The sequence below is a fragment of the Zootoca vivipara genome, chromosome 1 (assembly GCF_965207765.1).
Source record: "Zootoca vivipara chromosome 1, rZooViv2.hap1.1, whole genome shotgun sequence".
Lineage (NCBI taxonomy): Eukaryota > Metazoa > Chordata > Lepidosauria > Squamata > Lacertidae > Zootoca > Zootoca vivipara.
Window position 1 is genome coordinate 58,210,769 of NC_142582.1, and position 23,055 is coordinate 58,233,823.

The 23,055-nt window shown below is 43.5% G+C and overlaps 1 protein-coding gene across 6 annotated transcripts in view; it reads right to left on the reverse strand.

The window, feature by feature from the left end:
- Positions 1-23,055, reverse strand: part of HRAS (HRas proto-oncogene, GTPase) — a 62,944-nt gene that overhangs the window by 25,733 nt on the left and 14,156 nt on the right. The window contains exon 1 of one of the 6 annotated variants that reach the window (XM_035122414.3): positions 17,315-17,694. The exons of 1 other annotated variant lie outside the window; for it this stretch is intronic. The gene's annotated coding sequence lies outside the window, so the exon portion shown is untranslated. Of the gene's footprint in view, positions 1-3,756; positions 3,882-15,763; positions 15,929-16,157; positions 16,674-16,851; positions 17,119-17,314; positions 17,695-23,055 lie in introns of those variants that run through there. 4 more of the 6 variants (XM_088665790.1, XM_088665780.1, XM_035122440.3 and 1 more) reach the window with 4 other exon arrangements.

Below are 23,055 nucleotides of genomic sequence, written 5' to 3' on the forward strand. Positions count from 1 at the left end.
GTTTCATTTGACAGTTACAGTTCTGCCTATATCGATGAAGGGAAAAAATCCTGTAATACTTCCTCATTTGCCTATTCTGATAAATGCAGAGGCAACAAACATCTGGAGAAATTATGTTTCTTTATACATATATAAGGAAAATGCAATGCTATCAATGGAAGCGTTCTACTTCTTTTACTACATAATATGCATTCATTGGGGAAGGAACCACCAATGAATTAAATGTATTTATCACCTTGTTTTCCTATGAAAATTGACTGTGTATGTTCAGTCTCACACAAATATGAGTGCCCTGGGTTAGTGAAAGATTTTTGGAGAACAGCAAAGCTTGGTATAAGGCAGGGGTTCTCAAATTTTTCAGCAGGGGGCTGGTCCACTGTCCCTCAGACCCTGTGGGGGGCTGGACTATATTTTGAAGGGGGGAAATGTACGAGGGATGATGAGCGGCGCGTGAAAGGGCTCCGGAGAGAGGCTAGCACCAACAAAGCCCAGCCCACTTCCTCCTCTAGGCAGGGTGGGGAGAAGCCAGGAGGGAGGGAGGGAGGCGCTGCCGCCGCTGTGTATGAGGAGGGGAATGAACGCATGCGCTGGTGATCCACGCTGCGATTCCCGGACCATCCGCGGGCTGGATTTAGAAGGCAATTGGGCCTGATCCGGGCCACGGGCCTTAGTTTGCGGACCCATGGTATAAGAGGTTCATCTCTCAGCCATAGTTACTTTTTCTTTTCTTGCCAGCTGGAGCGCAAACTTCCAGGGTAAGCACACAGAAAGAGAAATACCTGGATACGCTAAAGATGTTCCCAAACTGCAACCCAGCTAATGTCTGCCTATATGCCGCATTAGCAGAGGCATGGGTTAACTAATCTGGCAACAAGGCAATAAATTAAGCAGAATCTGATATGCTGAACTTAAGGGCTGTACTTAGATCTTCAAATTCATAGGCAAGTTTTCATCTGTGCAGCAGGGCTGGAGCCACTGTGGCCCCATCTCAGATTCAGCCTCTAGACTCCTTGACTGCATTTGTTTACATCCTAAGTTGTCCTTCCCGTACACAGCAGAGCATCCAGGATCTCAGAAAGAGCTACAGCAAGTCTATGAGCCAGCACACTTTATTTGAGTGGAAAGTGACCTTAAGAGCTCACTCATCTGTGAGCCATTCTCTTTAGCTCTATCTCCCTCCCCCAAACTGGGCATTACGAGATAACTTCAATACTGAGATCAGCCAATGAACAAGAGACAGCTTGCAACTCTGATTTTTCTAAAGTTAGAAAAATAACAGGGGTACCAAACTGAATAAAATATTGGGGGGGGGGGCAGGTAAGTCCAACCCTGCATAATTGATCACATGCAGTGTATGCATACCATTTGAATAGCAATTCCCATCAACTGGGGGGGGGGAGCTTAAATATTTTATTGGGGGGATGGAAGAATCTCACCCCTCCTATGAAAAATATCTTTAAATTTCAAAATGCTTTTTTCCCTAGAGCAACCATCTAAATTTAATGTTTCTTGCAAAACAATATTAAGCACTTCTTAGAAAAGAAAGCATACTTTGCATGCTTTCTTTTGCTGAAAAACATAACTGGACACCAAGAAGACACTTCTTGTACTAGAGGTATGGATATGGACACTCAGGACAGAGAGGAGGGACAGGAAGTTGTGCAGAATGCAAACAGTTCCAAAACTTATGTGTATACAAGAATCAACACTTCTTGAGCGTTAACATGAACTTCCCACACAAACTGAGCCACCAGTGCATCCCAGTTCTATCATGCTCCTGATGCAAGTCCATTCTGAGTCCTCCTTTTCTCTGCTTCATCCTTCAGGCATGAAGGATGCAGGTAAGAGACACGTCTCATATGTCTACCCTCATAGGGTTGCATTAGGATAAAATGAATGGGGATGGAGAGAGAGAACCATGCTCCTTGGAGAGGAGGAGTTGTAGGAAGTGCAGGGGCTGCAAAACACTGGCAGATAAACCTTAGGACATGCACTGATAATCCTTAAACATTTCACGTGATAATAAAGTGTAGCATCATGACATAATTAAAACCCATATCATTTACTTTCCACAAAAGAGATTTAAAAACGATCTCTCCTTATGAAAAAGGTGTGTGTATATGCATGTGCTAACATGCAACAGCATTCCAGGCGGGCAAAAGGACAAAGTGTGCCTCAGGGCACATTTAATGTGCACGCCATCATGAGTAAAGACGCTTCACTTCACTTCCTTGCTTGCTTCTCTACTGATCAAAAAAACCTCTGCACAACCAGACTCTATATAGTCATCATACCATCACTATACTATTTGGAACTCTAGAGCACAGCACTTCCCCAACCCCAGTTTAAAAACCTATGTTTCTGTTTTCTCTAAAGTTATCCCCCATATTGGGTGAGATGCTGTCCTACATTCTAAATCCTGAAGTTTACAGCCTTCGACATTTTTGCAAAATATGACAATCTGATTAGAAAAACAAGGTGTTTCCAGACAATCGTGATGGTTAGAGTATTAGCAATGTGGCCAAGAGCAGACATAACACTGCCAATCTCTGCTGGAAAGAAGTGAGAGCATTATAACGACACACTGTCTGTTAGGTGTGGAAATTTGGGATCAGAGATTTTAGTGTCAGAATTTAATACCACCCCTTAATAATAATAATAATAATAATAATAATAATTTATTATTTGTACCCCGCCCATCTGGCTGGGTCTCCCCAGCCACTCTGGGCGGCTTCCAACAGAAAAATAGAACACAGTAATCTATAAAACAATAAGATGCTGGTGCTCTTTTCAGCATAACCAAAAAGAAGTGTTGGTTCAATGTGATTCCCCAGGTTTCTTTTCCTGTTTCTCCTTCCTAGCAGAGCTCTATGACCCCTGAAAGGTATTATATGTTCGATTATAGATAACCTTCTAAGTTCCATCTTTATTGAATGGCAGGAGAATTGTGCATCTGGGATATTTCGAATGTCAGGCTTCTACAATTTCAGGCACTGAGTTGAAAGTGTTTGGACTATTCAGATCTTAAGTACCCAAACTTGGTATCAAAGTCATATGGCAAAGCAGAGTATGATATTAGCCGTCCTTCAGTACAGTTGTACTTCACAAAGTGTTTTATTGGGAACAACACATTTGCTAAGCAACGACTCGCCTCATGATCCAAAATTTCAGTATCATTTATTTCCTCTCCCAACGAATTATCACCATCTGTGCTCAATGACAGCATTTAAGCAAGAGACTCTCCTACAACACTTATGACAAATACCTTTCTGATAATTATGGTAGCGCAGGACCAAAGTCTTGATTAAGAAATGAGATCTTCTTCAACAACTCTATTTACTGAATAATTTTTAAATGTTACCCACCCCCAAGAAGCTCTTCACCAAGGCAGAAGTTAAAACTAGGGCTGGGCGATAACTGGTTTTCAATATCACAATATATCACCAGCTAAGGGTCTAAAGGTAAAGGTAAAGGGACCCCTGACCATTAGGTCCAGTCGTGACCGACTCTGGGGTTGCGCGCTCATCTCGCATTATTGGCCAAGGGAGCCAGCGTATAGCTTCCAGGTCATGTGGCCAACATGACAAAGCCGCTTCTGGCGAACCAGAGCAGCACATGGAAACGCCGTTTACCTTCCCGCTATAGCGGTTCCTATTTATCTACTTGCATTTTGATGTGCTTTCGAACTGCTAGGTTGGCAGGAGCTGGGACCAAGCAACGGGAGCTCACCCCGTCACAGGGATTCGAACCACCGACCTTCTGATCAGCAAGCTTAATGGGTACTTTCAGCAGCAGGCAAGCCAAAATGCATCCCAACAGGACTTTTGGTTTGGGGCTTGACGTCCAAATGGTGGTATTCCAGACAATCCAAAATTCACACACTATAAGAGAGTACAATTATGATTAAGTACTGGGGGTTTTAAGTGTATATCCACCCTTTAAGTCTTTTAACTAGACATTGAGCAAAAAGTGGGCATCAAAACTCTTCTCACCTTCAGGTCTTTGCATTCAATTAACAAACCTTCATACAAATGAATAACAGCCCTTTCTAGAAAGCAGCTTGCCAGTTTCTCACAAACATAGCACAGCAAGTAGAAATTTTATGAGTGCTCAAATGTACTAAAAGACATGCAAAGCTATGGGGGCAGGATTATGCTGTGGAAAGATGTTGGCTGTTGGCCTGGGTGTGCTCTGTATGTGCTGAAGTCTGTGATTAGTCATGCTTCACAAAAGCTTCAGGGATTGCTGTTCTCATCCTACAGACTATTAGCCAACCGTGGGGGTTGAAGAAGAGGAATGGCAGGATTATCCAGATTCAACAGCTACCTGCTAGTAACATATTCCAATTACTTGCCCAGCCCCCAAAATGTGAATTTTCTGCAGGATTTTCAACGTACTTCTATGTGGAAGGACTGAACTCTGTATTTTTACAATCCAGTCCTATGTTTGCTTACACTCAAAACTCCTAATAGGTGAATCTGGGCTTGTTCTGTAGTGTATGCATGGTTGCAGTACTACTGACATGAACTTAAGATTCCAGCAAAGATGCCTAGCAGTAGTTTCATGCACAGTGAGATCAGTTCCAAGATACCAAAGGCAAATTTGAGGGCACATGACTAACAAAAAAGACTGCTCATCCATACATAGCAACTGCAATTGCCATTCATTTATGTGAATGTCTAATAATAATAATAATAATAATAATAATTTATCATTTATAACCTGCCCATCTAGCTGGGTTTCCCCAGCCACTCTGGGCAGCTCCCAATAGAATATTAAAAACACGATAAATACATCAAACATTAAAAATTTCCCTAAACAGGCTGCCTTCATATGCTTTCTAAAAGTCAGGTAGTTGTTTATTTCTTTGACATCTGATGGGAGGGCATTCCAGAGGGCAGGTGCCACTACCGAGAAGGCCTTCTGCCTGGTTCCCTGCAACCTCACTTCTTGCGGAGAGGGAACTGCCAGAAGGCCCTCGGCACTGGACCTCATGAATATGGGAATAGCTGATTGGCATACCTGCAATGCAGAATGTCTGTATTCCCACAGGAACAACACTGAAGTACCCTAACTAGTTGTATTCAAGCCTATTAATCATTTGCTTAAATGATAAATCTTTGAAGCGATTGTAAAAAATCATTTTGTCCAAAGAGCAAAGAACTGACAAATCATTAGCAAACGCACTCTTCCATATCTTTCTCTTGCATCGTCACTCTGTCTAAAGTGATAGTTCACTTGAAAGAAGAGTCACATTGATTAAAAAGAATCACACATAGAGCCTCTCCCAAAGTTTGTGCTCTGGAGTAAATAAGGCCTCCTTTGCTGATGCTTGAGAGCTTCCAAACCACCAGGTTTGTTGTTTTTTTTTTAAAAAAAAACTTCCACTCTTAAGGTCTTTGCCCAGGGCAGCCTCTCAGCCACTGGCTCTCTTCCTTGATCTTCTCTGGACAACTAATAATAATAATTTATTATTTATACCCCACCCATCTGGCTGGGTTTCCTCAGCCACTCTGGGTGGCTTCGAACAGAAAAATAAAACACAATAATCTATTAAACATTAAAAGCCTCCCTAAACACTCAGGGCTAACTTCAGATGTCTTCTAAAAGTCTGGTAGTCATTGTTCTCTTTGACATCAGATGGGAGGGCGTTCCACAGGGCGGGTGCCACTACCGAGAAGGCCCTCTGCCTAGTTCCCTGCAACTTGGCTTCTTGCAATGAGGGAACCGCCAGAAGGCCCTCGGTACTGGACCTCAGTGTCCGGGCAGAATGATGGAGGTGGAGACACTCCTTCAGGTATACTGAACTGAGGCCATTTAGGGCTTTAAAGGTCAGCACCAACACTTTGAATTGTGCTCGGGTATACATGCCAGAGTTTCCCCCCTCAGCTATTCTGTGGTCTTATCCCTCACACTGTGCTCATCAACTCCCTTTCTCCATCCATCTTAACTGTCAAAATCCCAACTAACTAAACCTGACTGCCTTTCCTTGACAAATGACTGCAACCTCCAGCCAACTGGAGTCTTGCTCTCATCCAGGCCAATCCAAGTGAATTTACCTGTTCCAAGCTCCGCCTAAGAAAATCTCAAAGCGGTATTCTCACTCTTCTCTGTCAGAACTTGTTACCAAGATCTATTGCTACACAGGCTTGCAACATCGTAACAGTACAAAGCCTCGAACTGTCGCAGAACACTGCAAACACACACATTTCTAGACATTTATACACAGAGAGAGAATTTCTTCACATTCCCCAACTCCAATATCCATTGTGCAATCCTCCAACAGCACCAAGTCCACAAAGTAATCGAAGTCCCTCAGAGATGTTATGTATTTGGGTCAACTTGCAGAGGCCAGACAGCTGTTTCTGCTCAGGTTTGATGGCAGACCAGCTGCTTTTAAGCAATGGCTGAGTTCATGCAATGGATTACATCACAATATTCTGATAGTTCCTGTGCCAGGCCCTGGTTAGGTGACCGAAGTTCTAACTTGGAGTAGTAGTGTGGGTAAATGCACAACAAAGCAATTCGGAGACAATGAGAACCGGAACATGACACATCCTAGCAGTACCAACAATCTGGATTCAATGCAAAATGTTCCCAAAAAACCCTTCCCATCGCCAACCTTTAAGGCTAATAATGAATACAGCACAGGTTGATATAGTACACTGCTAGCAGCAAATATCCAAACAGGCAAAATGTGACTACACCAATGTATTGTTTACAGCGACACCGCAACATGGCCATAACGCTCACACAGATGAAACATTTATTTTATGCTTGAAGTAGATTGAAGCCAAGACTGACAGTATGGTAGAATCAATCATACCATTTCTCCCAGGTGAAAGGAGAAGAGGAGATATTGTTTAAAGTCTACGTAACTAGGGTTAAGATATGTGCTACTTGCCTCTAATTTAGTAACATTCCCCCCCTACAACACCTTGGCATCCTTACAGAAAGCAGAAACAAAAGGTTCTTCATTTTGAAAGGGTTTATTGTTTTTTCATCACTACTGATCTTTGCCAAGAAGAAAAAGAGGGTCAATACTTTTTTGCCTATGTTATTAAAACACTGAGAGCCCACCAACAAACAGCATAAATTACCACTGCCATCCCCAACAAGCAAAGTTCAAAAGCTTTGCAACTAAGCAGCAGAAAGGACTTAAGAAAACCATCTATCATCCACCGTGCCTTTATGGGAGCAAACTCAACCCAGAGAAAGACATCATTTCCATGAGCATAAATTGTTCAGTTTACAATATATGAGACTAGACAAAGCGATAGACACTTTGGTCATTTTCACACAAGGCGTATAAGAGTTTTTATGCTCAAATCGGCAAGTGTGAAACCTATATTGGGTAGAATGTACATTTACTTGCTCTTCTGAATTCTATTCCGCAATAACAATGTTCAGATGCAACAGAAAACAGACCAAGAGGGGTTAAAATGTGCTTTTTTAGAGTTGTAAAATATCACTCTACATGTTTACATAGAATCAAGTTCTAACAAGTTACCGTAAATAGGACCTGGTTCCTAGTTAACTATATTTACTTATGCAGCCCGAGAGAAAATGTCGCAAGACAAAATAATTTTTATGTGTTCCAATGATGCTCACAGATTGAAGATAACAGAAATGCCTGGAGTTTAGCAAAAGCAAAACAAAAATTTAAGGGCTGATACTTCACTACAGTGATACTTAGATTTTTGTCCCCTGGTCCCAGTTGTTATGCCTTCCTCTTTAATATGATTTTATACATTGAAGACTGCTTCTCAAGTAATGTCTTGGCGAACCCATGGTTGCCACCAAGTAGACACTCACTGGACTGGTTCACACACATGTGCATGAACTCGAAAGAGGCTAAGCAAAGTCTCAGGTTTATTATACACCCCTCCTCCTCTCTTTGTATATGGCTAGAAGGACTTCACTAGCATCTAGCTTCCATCTTTACTAATCCTGACCAGCCCTTAGGTACTTCATCAGTTTCAAAACAAGTCCAGCTTTACACAATGGGTTATGAAGTTGACTTGTTTCAGACATGGTATGAGGAATCTCTCCTATCACTCCACCCCCAATGTATTGTGGGACTCCAACTACCATTGTTCCCGGCCGCTGGTCCTGCTAGCTCAGGCTGAAGGAAACATCTATTGAGTCATAGCTTCCCCATTCATTATTTAAACCAGGAGTGCAAATTTAACAAGATTCTTATCAACATCCAATGCATTCTCCAATAATAGTAATAATTGGGAAACAATCGTGTTAACAAAGTTCTGGTGTATTCCACACAACTAACTTGGAAAACTCTAACAAACTGAACAGCATGCATGAAATGAATCCACCCCAGTCCATCACCATTTTATACCCATACCAAGGTAAACTTTCTCTGACTCTGTTGTACCTGGAGAAAATGCCATATAATTATTAAATATATAGGATTTTTAAAAGCAAAGGAAGTAAATAAAGGAAAGAGGTTTCCAAGAAACACTAAAGGAAAGAAGAGAGAAAGCACACAAGAGCAATAAAAATTACAATGTGAGGAAGATGGATGTTACCAGAATATGAGAGAATAGACTCCCAAACCTGTAATTTAATATGACATATTCTTACTGAAAAAAACACAATTATCCACCACTGTTGACTATACTGTAACAAAACAGGATAGTATTCTATATATTATTGGATCATATAAAGGAGACAAAATAGGTTTGCAACTTTCAATATTCTCTGAAAGTTTATCAAAATGCCATTTTACAAGGATCAGTGTATTAAACCAAGTGAAATTTAAATATGCTTGACTTTTCTCCAATTTTTATCTAACCACAGTTTTAAAACCTACATGCACATAAGTATTGGATATACAATATACATTTCATGTTAACAGTGTCCCTGCCATCCAAAGCTTTCATTGTTTACCACTCAAACATCCATCTCATTCACTAGAATTCTTGTTGGGAACATGTGAAACTATGGAATATTTTATCACCTACAAAGCTATAACTGCACTGCCCGAAATCCTATGCACACTTATCAGGAAGTAAGTCCCACTAAAAACACTGTGTGGCTTACTTCCAAATAGACATGCATAGAAGTAGCCTGTATTTGCAAAAAGGCAACATCATACATGCACCTAAGATTGGGGGTGGGAGGAGGGAAGAACATGTGGCTATGACAAGGAATAGACATTCGAGATACATGTAGCTTCCCAACACTGCTTCAGTTTTCAAATATAAAGTTCTATTGTGTAAAAACTAGCATATGATGTCATCTCTCTGAATACACAATAGCAGAGATTCCAAAGATACCATTCTATGGCTGCATCAACTTGCATTTTAATGCAAATGCTAAATGTATTAGAAACTAGAAATCTTTTTTTAAGTATTTACACAAGTATATGCAGTATACATAACCATAAGCAATAACAAAAACAAATATAGCAGTGCTCTTCCTTACAGCGTTGTTCAGGGTGATAAAATCATGTTTAAAAACCACAAATAGTCAGGGCCTCATCTGAGGGAACAAAAGATGAGAGAAGGGGTGGGGCAGGCCACTGCTCATCAGGCTGCAAATGACTTATTTCCTATGCATTATGCTAATCAAGTCAGTCATTTCCACCTGGCTGTTTTCTTCCATCCCCAGAAACACACCCTACAACCATTGTTCTTGCAGTGAGGATTCCCTTTCCATCTCTTGTAACAACAGGAGGCTATGCAGGAGGCCAGGAATCAAAGTTCTCCAAAGGCAGAGATTTATCATCCATCAGTCCTTCTATTTGCTCCCAGGAGAGTCTCTCCCTTTGGAGAGACTCATCACCGTACTTTGGATTGTCCTGAATACCACCGTTTGGGAGGCAAGCCCAAAACCCAAAATCCTGTTGGGATACATTTTGGCTTACCTGCTGATGAAACTGAGTGTGTGAAGATTGAAACATTGCCATTTATCTGTTATAGACCTCTAAGTAGTAGCCGTTGCCAGGACATTGTCCTGTTCACCTTCCGTCCTTATTTCAGACATTACAATGTTTAGGTGGTGATAACATTCCAGTGTTTAGCTAGTGAGTTATCGCAATGTTGAAAACCAGATATTGTCTAGCCCTTACACACATTGTGATTTGCAATGTATTGCCAGCTCAAATGTTATAAAACAATCATCACGATGTGAACTTCAAACCGGTTTTGGAAGATATATTGATATATTGCCCAGCCCTACTTCCTTCCAGAGTGAGGGGGCATGACAAAGGCTTTGCCAATCCCTTCCTCCCAAGGACAGGGGGTTGATCTAGGCAAGCCTGAGAGGACTTGCACTATGATCTTAACCATGCACTAACTAGCTGTCATGCATAGTTATTTTTTACTGTAATCTCCCACATTTCCTTACTGCATAAATCACATGAGGATTACAATTTGATGGACACCTCTGGAATTTACCCTGTGTATGGAGGGTGTAATAGTGGTACTCCATTTATTACTAAATAAGTATGCAATTCAGTGGCATTAGGGTTAAGTAAGCAAAGTAATGGACAAGAAGTTAAGAACCATGGAGAGAATATTATGTCTGAGGAGAAACTAAGTAAAGGAAGGCAGAAGGTGGGCTTTGTTTGGATTTCTATGAAGCAGTTTGAAAATTGGAGGCACTTTCAAACTGTCCTTAACTTATGTGATAGGGCTGCCTATTGCTGGTTTACAGATGCATAAAGGTGAACAATATAAAATTAAATTAAAAAATTCCTTCAGTAGCACCTTAAAGACCAACTAAGTTTTTATTTTGGTATGAGCTTTCGTGTGCATGCACACTTCATCAGATACTGTATCTGATGAAGTGTGCATGCACACGAAAGCTCATACCAAAATAAAAACTTAGTTGGTCTTTAAGGTGCTACTGAAGGAATTTTTTTATTTTGTTTCGAATCAGATCAACATGGCTACCTACCTGTAATATAAAATTAAAACATTCAAATGATGTTCTTGCACCCAAATAATGAAAGTAGTGTTCTAATAAAGCTCTTCTAGGAGTTTATTTATTCCACACATACACACACACCACCTTTTGACAAGGCCCTCAAAGCTATGGAACCAGAGACAGAAAATACTTTGAAATTCCATTTATGGGCAATTCAAATTTAGACGGAAAAAGAGGAAAAAGTAAAGGAACCAAACAGAAACAAAGAATGAAGGGGGGGGGGAGGATGAATTTCCAAATCAAATGTCTAGATCACTGGTCAGAGATTGTGATCTTTTCCACACCTTTATGGTGCCAGTCTAGGACACTGCTTTCAAAATTTACCAGCATGTAAAGCTGGGGTCACGAAGAGTCGGACACAATTACACGACTAAACAACAACAAAGCTGTCTAATGCTACTGATAATATTACTGCAGCAACAACAACTGACTAAACATGGCTAGCAAACAGCCAACAGCCCTCCTCTGTTGCTTGCCCCCTAACAACTAGTGCTCAGAGCCATGTCTGATGTTTAATTGCCAACTAGAAAGTTCACTTCAGGCCACTGTTCTAAAAAAATATATATGCACACCCCTAGGTTTTAAAATGCACAAGAAAGCAGCAAGGTAGGGTTGCAAACATGACTACATGTCAACAACGCTTACTATAAATACCTCCATCTTTTCTTTTTTTGGAAATTAAAGTTCTTTGTTCTCTCCCAGTACTGTATACAGTTGCATGCAGCCATATTTTTAACAAAGAGACTATCCATAAAACTATTTATATTAACATTGCTCAAAATGTAACAAACCCTATTTTACCTAAGCAGTGGGACAATGTTTTAGCTTCTGTAACAAATGTGTTACTAGATTATAAATTACATTTTATACAGCAAAAAAAATTATATTTAGAATTGATTGAAGTCCGCTACATTTGTATAGCAAGGGACTACCTACGACAGGCTTCCTCAAACTCCGCCCTCCAGATGTTTTGAGACTACAATTCCCATCATCCCTGACCACTGGTCCTGCTAGCTAGGGATGATGGGAGTTGTAGGCCAAAAACTTCTGGAGGGCTGAGTTTGAGGAAGCCTGATCTACGACAACATGCTGCTGGAGATGTAATAAGGAAAATGCTTTTTTGAAGCACATGTTTATGAAATGTCTGAGACTTGGAGTAAAGTACTAGGATGCATAAACACTACTTTAGGAAAATACAGTGGTACCTCGACTTACAAACGACTCAACAACTGAATTTTTCGACTTATGAATGGGGGTAATGGCCGAACGCTTACGAATGTCTTGACATCCGGAAAAAACCGCGGAGGATTTAGATAGGGATTTTTCGACTTATTATTCCTATGGGAAATCGTGTTTTCCAATGGCGTTTTTCGACTTAGGAAGGTGCCTTCGGAACGGATTAAATTTGTAAGTCGAGGCACCACTGTATTTAAAATTGACTGATGATAATAATACTCGAAACTATATACCAGGCACGTCCAACAGGTAGATCGTGATCTACCGGTAGATCACTGGACACCTGTGGTAGATCAATGGTAGATCACTGGCTCCCCCCAAAGAAGCTCAACAACTTTGGCTCCCCTAAAAAAAGTTCATTTTTTGCCCTGCACCCCCCAAATGGTGCTTTCCTTCTCTCTAAAAAAAGCTCAACAACAACTTTGACCTGAATGCCTTAAAAACTGGCCTTCCTCCTCCCCCAAAAAGCTTTGACCTGAACCCCCCAAAAGGGGGTAGATCACTGCAAATTTTTAACTCTGTAAGTAGATCACAGTCTCTTGGGAGTTGGCCACCCCTGCTATATACCAACTATAAGGGATTTGATGATGGGTCATATTGTAATCACAATTTTAAGTATTTTTTGTTTCCCTTTTTTTCCTTTCACTTTACTTCCTCACTGAAAACTTGCAATAAAGTATGAATATAAAACAGATGCTTATTCATTACTTATATGCAAACATATTTTACTAACATATCTTTAATAACATTGTTTTTACATTGTCTTTATTGAAAGATTTTCATGGATAACAAACATACATACAGTATAGTGCCTCTATTTTCAGTTCATAGAATCTTTTCTACAGGTCAGTTACATTCTTAATAACATATTTAACAATAGGTGCAGTCTTAGATACAGGAAACAAGAACCTAAATGTAAGAATTTTTACCCTGTTTCTCCAAAAATAAGACGTAGCCATAAAATAAGCCGTAGCAGGATTTTTAAGCATTCAAGGAATATAAGCCATACCCCGGAAATAAGACATAATGATAGGCACAGCAGCAATGCTGGCCGCGGCAGGAAAAAAATAAGACATCCCCTGAAAATAAGCCATAGTGGTTTTTTTTCTTTTTTGAGGAAAAATAAATATAAGACGGTGTCTTCTTTTCGGAGAAACACGGTATGTCACTTTGGGAAATTGTTTTTAGCAGAAATGCTACCAACAAGTTTATTAGATAAACCAAGAGTCAAGGAGAATATTTCTATCGCTTTCCATTGCTGCCCAGATTCATAATTGCAGCTCCACAACTCTGATGAAAAGAATATGAGCAACTGAAAGAAAGATGGTCCAATCCTTAAGCATATCTACTCAGAAGGAAGTCCAGCTGAGTTCCTAGGGACTTGTTACCTAGTAAATGCATTCAGTAGTGCAGGCTAAAAGAAGTGAAACCCTACGTATCTAGGCAAATAACAAGACCTCATTAAATTTCAGGAGACTCCTGGACTGTGATTCCAAGAAACGATACTGAGTAAATAACCCCAATCCCTTTGTTCTTTAATAATAATCCTATATGACAAACCTGTATAATAATAAAATATTGCATTATATTTCAACACAAAATTATCATTAAGTGAAGAGTTGTTTGAAAGTTACATGGATTGAGCCTTCCATAAATGTTCCTCTTTATTAAAGATTTTGTATCTTGTCATGAACTCTCTATATATTCACACACTCCCACTTAACCACTGTTTATGCTTGTGCATGCATGAGGTATCATGTCCACTTTGGTGAAGAAACTTGCATTTTCCAAGCTTTGAGTAAAAATATTTTAGATGCCAGCAAAGAAAGAGTGACATATTCATTTCCTTCCCTATTACACCACAAGTGTACACCCCCATATTTTCCACATTTAAAAAATATATACCTGGGAAGCAGTCCTCAAAGTAGTGTCAATGCACAAAGTTATTAGAATAAAATGCTTTCCCCAACTCAACTCAGCTCCAACCCCACCTACCACTCCACCCCCGCATTAAAAAGTCTTGTTCCATTTGTATTTTTCAGTCCTGCTTATCAAAGGTAGAACTTTCACTGCCTGGGCAAGACTTAATTTGAGCCAGGGCTCAGAGAGAAAACCAGCTTGATCATACCAGGACCATCATACAACAACATCCAGATAAAGTCAAGCATTTCCTCTGCATGAATAGAAAGGTGTTGGTTCACATCTGAGAAACTATAGCTATTATTCGCCATCTAGAAATAAGAGATAGGCCACGGTAAATTTTTGAGGGCAGAGGACGTGGTTTTCAGACAGATTTGAGAGACAGCTTCTCTCTTTTAAAATAAGCCACTATGCCTAGGCAAAGTTCTAACTTCGTGATGCTGAGCAATTTGTCACCAGCACCACTTGACAACATCAGGAGGAATTACTGATTTGCCAGTGATTTAAATTATTTCAGTCACCAAGCAGAAAGCCATGATTTGAACTGTTTATTTTCAACCATTTTCCCATGAATCAGTTATTTTCAACAGAGGACTCCCCCACCCACCCAAATTAACACTAGTACTGTACTAGACTAGATTTTTCTCAAAAGTCCCACTTGGTCCAAGAAGAGTGCACAGGGGTGAAACATCAGTCCACCTTCAACAAGAAGCTGCAATAAGACACACATGCTTTTGAGCCATTAGTGTAGAACTGTTCTAATTTAGTATGATAAATAATTGTTGATTCCCCAATATTAGTAGGCCCCCAACAACAGGGTCACCTGACTGATGGGAATGATATTAAGTCAAGTGTTCAGACAGAACAACAAGACACAAGGGAGCAATGCCTTCCGCTTCCATGGGTGGAGTTCACAGGTGGGTTCTGAGTAGCTCCCACAGGGAGCTACTACACACTTAGTCAGTGGCCAGATCTCACTGTCTGGAATTACTTTGGTCTTTAACAACAGGATGTGAACCTCTCCCACCCTGCTTCTAGAGGGAATAAACTCATTCTGACCATAGCTCAGTACAGGCTGACATTACTGTTTAGCCAAAGCAAGGACAGAAACATTCTTAAAATGATTTGGCAGTGGCCAATTTCAAAATCTGGCTGCCAGTGTTTAGCACAGGGCTTCTCCCCCTTCTTTTTTGATGGTGGGGAATGGGAGGGGGGTCACATTTCTAGGCACACAGCACGGAATTTCTAACATCCTGGGCCATCAGGCACCTGGGATTTTGCCCACCATTAACTCGGAGAGCCAGAGTCCCCCAGCAACTATTCTCAAGTGACAGCTTGCAGCACTGGGAGTGGCATAAACTAGCAAGGAAGGAAGCCATGTTAACCCCTCCTCAATCAGTGCACAGTCATACCAGCAGGCTACTACAGGCTAGAAAGCAACACAGGTTCAAAGGGAAGGAATAGAGGTCCCAAAGGGGCAAGAATATAAAGCACTCATCGTTCTATGCAAAAAAAAACCTACTGCTGCTGCCTCCCTGACCCTCCTCCCCTAAAGCCTTTCAAAACTAGGAAAACAAGGGAATCAGGGGCACTGCTATTCTATGCACTTGCCAAAAGAACAGCAGCCACCTAGATCTGTGGCTGTGAACAAACTTACTTCATATCATCTCCGACCACTCCCTAAATTGCAGATGGATGCCAGAAGAGTAAGCGAGAACAAACACAGAGGTACTCAGTGTCCTGGCAAAATAAATAAATAAGCAAGTCATAGAGCGAAAGACTCTGGAAGGAGGAAACAAGCAGGCAAAGGAAGAGTCAGAGCAGGCTTCGGGTTTTGTTTTTTTTCTGGAAGATGCAACGCCCCTCCCATATCCCCCTTTGCTTGGCTGGCAGGAAGTGTTTACAGAAAGCAGAGACCACGGTAAACCTAGGCAGGGAGGCAGGCAAGCAGGTGATTCTTAACCCTCCATTAGCCCCAAACACTGTCAGACTGGAGGACAACAAGCACACTGTGCTGGGGCACAGAGAGAGAGATCACATAGTCCACTTACTTCCTTGTGTGCAAACAAGATGTGCAGGTCCACAGTTTTTAGAGCTTGTGGTAGGAGGTGGCTACTAGACTAGGACAGGGGGTGACAGTATTGTCACGTTACCCCTTCATCTGCACACAAGCACCACACCATTCACCTGCAGATCTTTATGCAGGGATCCCGAAAGCATGGAAACGCATGCATCTTTAGGAAAGATTCAGCTTGTAACAAGTGAAGGACTAACAACAAAGGGGAGGAGTCAGAAACCTCAGAATGAAGAATACAACCACATGCCTGAAGAATACAAGAGGCTACACCCCTCACCCTCGAACGTAGTGCCGTCACCCCTGCCCTCCCCGTCTACATGGAGACAGGCGCACCCCACTGCAGGCTGATATTCTGTGTGTGTGTGTGTGTGTGTGTGTGTGTGTGTGTGTGTGTGAGAGAGAGAGAGAGAGAGAGAGAGAGAGAGAGAGAGAGAGAGAGAGAGAGACGCACATGAGGCCATTTTCCCAATACACACACACACACACACACACACACACAATCCACTGTTGCTTCCTTGTCAGAATGTATGATGACCTCACGCTTCCCTCAAGGCTCTTCTTTCCAAGGGACGCCTCCCAAACTTACCGTCAACAACCCACTTCTCCACCCCGACACACACACTTATGCCCCGACCGACGCTCTTATACATGGGTGTTTAAAATGCTACCGTGGGGAGGGGCGGCGGGGGGAAGAGCTGGACTTCACCATTCACTTTGGAAACTCAGATTGCAGCTGCAGCAGCTTCAACTGCGTTCCAGGAAGAGAGCGTGTCCGTGGCAGGCGAGCCCGCCTTTTTGTTGGCCGGCAAAGCCCAGCTCTGCGACGCCAGGCTGCAGCCAGCAGCTCTCCCCGCTGTCCCCACACATGCTCCCTGGGACACGCCGCCGGAGCCACTGCAGTGCTTGCTGCTGCTGCGAACTACACCCATCGCTTTGAACGTCTCCTCAGCAGGCTGCTAGGAGAGACGGGCGACGCTCGCCCCACAGGCCACTGGGTACTCGGTTGCCTTTCCTGTTCTTTTGCTGCTGCTAACAAATTACTTTTCCAAGGAAGAAGGTTCGAGGAATGCACTGCTCCCGCCCACCCACTAAACAGCAAAATATATCGGGGCGGGAAGGGCTTTTACTCACCGTCTGCTGTCCCCCCACCACGAGGCTACTTTCCTTGCAAAGGCAGTAGAGTAAAGCTGCGCTTTTTCTCAGGGGAGTCAGTGGGGCTTTTTTTCTTTTAAAGGCAGCGTGGGGCGAAATGCAAAGTTTGCATGGGGGAGGATCAGCCCCCCCGGATAGATCCACAGATCCTTGTTTGTTTTTGCCTGCAGGAGGCTGGCTGCTCCAAGTCAGTTCCCCGTTGGCCCGATGCAGTGGTGAACTTTCCACCTAGGCGGTGGCGGAGCCCCCTTCTTGCAGCACCCTCCCCGCATTGGCACCCAGCATCCAGGCGCTCTCTGTGCTGCGGGAGGGAGGGGAGCGGCGGCTTGTACGGCGTCGGCGTCGTCAGCTTGGACAATGTGTGTGTGCGCGCGAGGCCAGCCCTAAGCAGCGAGCAGCACACGCCCAAACTCCGCTCGCTCCCCGCCCCCTCGTCACTCACAGCCTCCTCCCGGAGCAGCTGATAGGCGCTTGGGCAAAACCTCGGCGCGCCTGCCGCTGCCTCTCCGCTCCTCCGACCTCGTGGTGGGCTGCGGGGCCTGTCAATCACGCCCTGCGCTCCCTTCTTCCCGGGCCCCGCCTGCCGGCCGCGCTGCTACTGCTTTGGCCTGGGCGCGCGGCGAGGTCTGAAGGGGCTTGGAGAGGAAACGGGCGTCGCGAGCGGCGAGCCGGGAATTGCCTCTTCTTTTGCCACGCTTATTTTTAGAGCTCCTCGCTTCCTCCAGTCAAATGAAGCCTCCTCTCCTTTCTTCCGGGTACAGCTCTCTCCCTTTACCGCTCAGCAAAGCGTTTCCTTCCATTTCTGGCTCCCCTCGCCTTAGTCTCCACTCAGCAGGCTCCGCGTTTGCTCCCCCCACCCCAAAAGGCCCGTTCTCTGTACGTGGCCTGGCTGTGGCGTCGGGTGCGCTCTGTCTCTCCGGTCTCCCCGCCTTTTCTCTTTCTCATCCTGCCGCCGCCGTTGATGCTTCCATTGGGCGCCTGTCCCGGCGCTGAATTGCCTGTTTTCCCTGCTCAGGGGTGGACGGCGTGAGCTGCCAGGCTGTGAAATGAACAGGGCGCGGGAAGACCGCCTCCGCCCTAGGGGAAAGTCGTAGTGGGGCCGGGTCGCACAAAGGAAGGAGGCGAGGGGTCTGTCGCAAACTCATCGTGTTCTCCCAATATTGGCCCAGGTCAATTAATTAAAACATTCTCCTGCACGAAAACGCAGGTTCCAGTGGTTCTTTAGAGGACATTCTCAAAAGTAATCAATATTTAAGGGGTTTTTTTCCAGCAGGAGCTTTAGTTTTGCCCTAACATCCACCCTACTCTTGAAAACATAAGATTCTGAATTAATTCCCATAACCTTGAGTGTGAGCATTCAAGCGTGGTTAAAAATTAAAGCATGATAAACTAGGGTGGAGGGAGGTGTATTCTTTCAAAGCATGTTTATGTAAATATGCTCACCAAACATATGCAGAATGCCCATCAATTTGGCCATAGTGTGAGCAGAGGAAGGTCATTATTACACATCCATGGACTTCACATTTTGCCCTCTGCACATTATCCCCATGGCTACAACTTTAAGTTGAGTATGTATGGCTAGATAGATAGGTAAGCCTGCGGAATCATAAGAACTCAGCAACCTGATTGCTCTTACTCTGCTGCAGTTAATGTGCGTAGTGGGTACGGATTTTTCTTTTCCCATTGAAGTGGTTGATAGCCTAACACAGGCATTGGCAAACTTGGTCCTCCAGATGTTTTGGGACTACAATTCCCATCATCCCTGACCACTGGTCCTGTTAGCTAGGGTTCATGGGAGTTGTAGTCCCAAAACATCTGGAGGGCCGAGTTTGCCTATGCCTGGCTAACACTTGGTGGTCTAGCATTGGGATGGAGGCTTAAGTTGTCCTCTATTCCCAGTGCCCAGGGTGAGGGTCAAGTTTTTCTCCCTTTCAACTGGGGCCAGATTGCCAACACTTACACTGCCCCATAGCAGTTAGGGGGTGCCATGGAAAACTAATTGTACTCCTGTTCTGCATAAGGTCTACCCTCTGTTCTGTTTTTTGGCCCAGCTAAAGTGTCAGAACTCAAGAACTGGCTTCAGTTTTTATACATTGAGTGGCAGAATGAAAACCACTACCGTATTATGACAGCTGAGGGACAGAGATAATGAATTGCAACGTACTTTAAAAAATATTATACAATGTAGGTATTATTTATTTCAGTAAAATTATACCCAATTCTCTTCCGTCATGAAACTCATTGCAGTGTACATGGGACAAACTGATCAGATTCAGGCATGCTGATTTTCAGCAATGTGGTTGTATCATGTGCGCTTGTACCATTGCAGCATGCACTGCAAGACAGCAACCTAGATAGCAGTCTGTAGCTAATTGTTGGGGGCTACAGGGTTCCAGAAGGGCAGTATGGCCATTGGAGAGAGCCAGAGAACCATTGTTAGGTGTAAGTGATTAACCCTTCTGTACCATCTTACAGCTTAATAATTTTTAGTACCAGTTGCATTTGCTTTCACACATGAAACAAAAAGTCAAAACGATACCTTTCCCACATGTTCTTAATTGCATACAAGCCCTATGCAGACATATAATTCTATACATGCTAGCTGGCCCCTGGCCCCTCAGCATATTAGAGGCTGTTGTCTTATTACCCACCCTTTAACATCAGATCCCAGGGTGGGTTAAAATTCAATGTTGAAAACAAATTAAAATGAATTACAGTCACAGGAATGGAGTGGGTCCTGGAAACATATTTAAGATGTCAAAGTCCAGGGTTAAAATGCATATCTTCAGCATGTGATGGAAGCTATATAATGAAGGTTCCAGACACACCTCTGGGGAAGGAATTCCATAACCAAGGAGCTGCCACAGAGACTGCCCCCTTTGCTGATCTCAGCACTTCAAAGGGAAGTAGGGAAGGAGAGGGTCTTTCAGATATTTTGTGCCCAAGACATGTACATTACATTACATTAAATATATACATTACCGTATTTTTTCATCTTAAGACACCCCCATGTATAAGACGCCCCCCCTATTTTTGGGGAGTCAGGTTTAAGAAAATGGGGGGTGTATCCATGTATAAGACACCCCCTAATTTTTGACATTATTTTTAGTGGGGGGAAACTAGTATTATACATGGAAAAATACGGTACATTGGACATTCCGTTACAACGGGCCAACTCAAACCAATGTGCATAGGCTTCACTCATGTTGCGAGCTATGCAGTGGGGGAACCTGTGTACATGTGATTTCTAACATATGGCCATTGGGCTCTCCAATTGGGTAGGGTTAGCAGAGTCATACCCACCAACAACAACAACAACCTGTGTACAAATAAAAAATATGCACAGTGCTATGACACAATTGGTCAGTTAAGTATTTTTATTTACTTTATTTAGGGGGGGCAACTGCACCCCTGGCTACACCCATGTACTGGAGAAAGGGAAATGGCAGCCTTTCTGTAAACTGCAACCTTTAAAAAAAAGTTTCTTTTTCAAGTCTTGTACAAACAGGAACACCCTGTAAATTCACCCTTTCTCCTACCCCACTGATGGAACAGATCCTCACACAAAATATAAATGAATAGTCACATCAAGACCACCCAGAAAAAAATTAAATGAAGGTGTCCATAGTCTGCCATGTGTTGCTCATGGTTGGTAGCCATGTTCCTTTGTATATATGCAAATGAAATAAAGTCAAACCAGCCTGCTTCACTTTATTGCATGCTAAGGTTTATTGAGTTCCATAAACCTCTTACGTTAAAGTAGGTTATACTTCTATATGACACATTTCATGTAATTATTATATGATGTAGTACAATAATATGTTAATCATGCTTCAGTATTACACTGCAGGCTATTCCAATTATTACAGGCTGAAAGTAAGCGTTTCACACTTGAGCTTTTGCTCCTTCTACGCCAAGGGAACATGTAATAACTTATGCAAATTAATCCACTTTATGCAAATTATCTGGATTTGCCTAAAGTTGCTTGATTTGTAGAACTTATGCTTGAACATTTTTTAAATCTTTGTTTTTGTTTGTTTGTTGGGGGGTTTTTGTTTGTTTTTTACAAGCACTACTTTAGTTTACAAAGGAAAGATCTGATGAACAGCAAGGATGCTTGGGTAGAGGAACATTGCTAGAGGTTATCCTATATAATAATGTCCAAGTTGTCCCTGCGTCCAAGCTGTCCCGTGTGTCCCTGGGTCACTGCGCATGTCCCCCAGGGACACAGGGATTGGACAGCAGAGACAACCAGGGACACAGGGATTGGACGCGCGCGCTCTCCCCACCCCCCACCCCTCTGCCAACCGCTGCTCCCGGCGGGACAAGCACCTCACTGCAGTTGCGCTAAAGCGTGAGGAGGAGAAGGCTGCTTTCCCCCCCTCCTACCCTCCCCGGCCACCGGCGACTAGCAGCAAGTCCCCCCACCCCTCTGCCTACCATTTCGTTGGCGGAACTGCCTCCGTCAAGGGACGGTGCCCCCACCCACCCACTCAGCCAGCCCAGCCGCCCAACACTATGCGCTCCTTGGGACGCAGATTGCTGTGCCTCTGACAAAGCCGTCTTGAAGGCAGGGAGGGTCGCCGTGGATGTAGTCGGGATGGTGCCGCCGCCCGCCGGGTTCACAATGGGGCGAAAGCGGGTGACTGCTCCTGGGAAAGTCAGCGTCTCAGGGTGTGAAGGAGGGAGGGAGGCTCATCCCCCCAAGACAAAACAAACTTCGCCGTCGTACTGGAGGTGGGGGAAGAGAGACACCTTTCTCCCATGAGCGCGGCTCCCCTCAAGTGCAGAAAAGATACCCGCTCCGTTGCCACCGTCCCAGAAAGCCCCTGTTTGCCTTTGTAATTGTTATCGCCACTCATTATGGTAGTACCTTACAGTATTTGTCTCAAGCCTCACGCACTGACGAGGTTTGGAAGCCCCGCCTAGGAGCAGGCAGGACCCTGCCCGCTTCTCCCCTGCCCTCTGCCCCGCCCAACCCTCTCTTGATTTCAACCTCCCAACCAGCACCCGCGCGCGCACGCTCCCGTGTCCTGCTCCGAGATTTCAAGTAAGGATTCAGTGAGATGGGTTACGGAGCAGCGTGCGCGCCTGCGCGGAAACGCGCAGATTCCCTCCGCTCTCACTCTTCCCCCCAACCTCCCAACCAGCAGCCGCGTGCGCACGCTCTCACATATCCTCTAGCGCCCGTTTTCTAAACGGGCTGAACAACACTAGTAGAAAATGATAGCCATGAAAGACTTCAATGAACAATGGCACTTTTGGCAGACACATCGTGATTTCCTATACAGTATAGGTTTGCAACCATGAGAGCTAGAAACTTGCTTTGTTTTCTGAAAGCTGGGTCTAAGATGTTAAGGCAACAGTCATATTTACAAAGGCACAGATTGCTAGGTACCAGATTGGGTGAAACAGAATCACAAAAGAGAACTAATGACTTCAACCAAGTCTTATGGGGCTCATAATCAGCAAGAGTTCAGCCTAGTGAAAATACAATTACTAGTGAGATAACAGCTGTTTAATCTGTGACAAACACTCCTGGGGCTACATTTAGGAACAGTTTATGAAATGAACTCCTGAAGCTTCACAATATACACTAGACCATAGCTGCCAAGTTATCCCTTTTTTACAGGGATTTTCCCTTATGCTGAATAGGCTTCCTCACGAGAAAAGGGAAAACTTGGCAGCTATGCACTAGACTCAGCTCTATGTAATTTTAC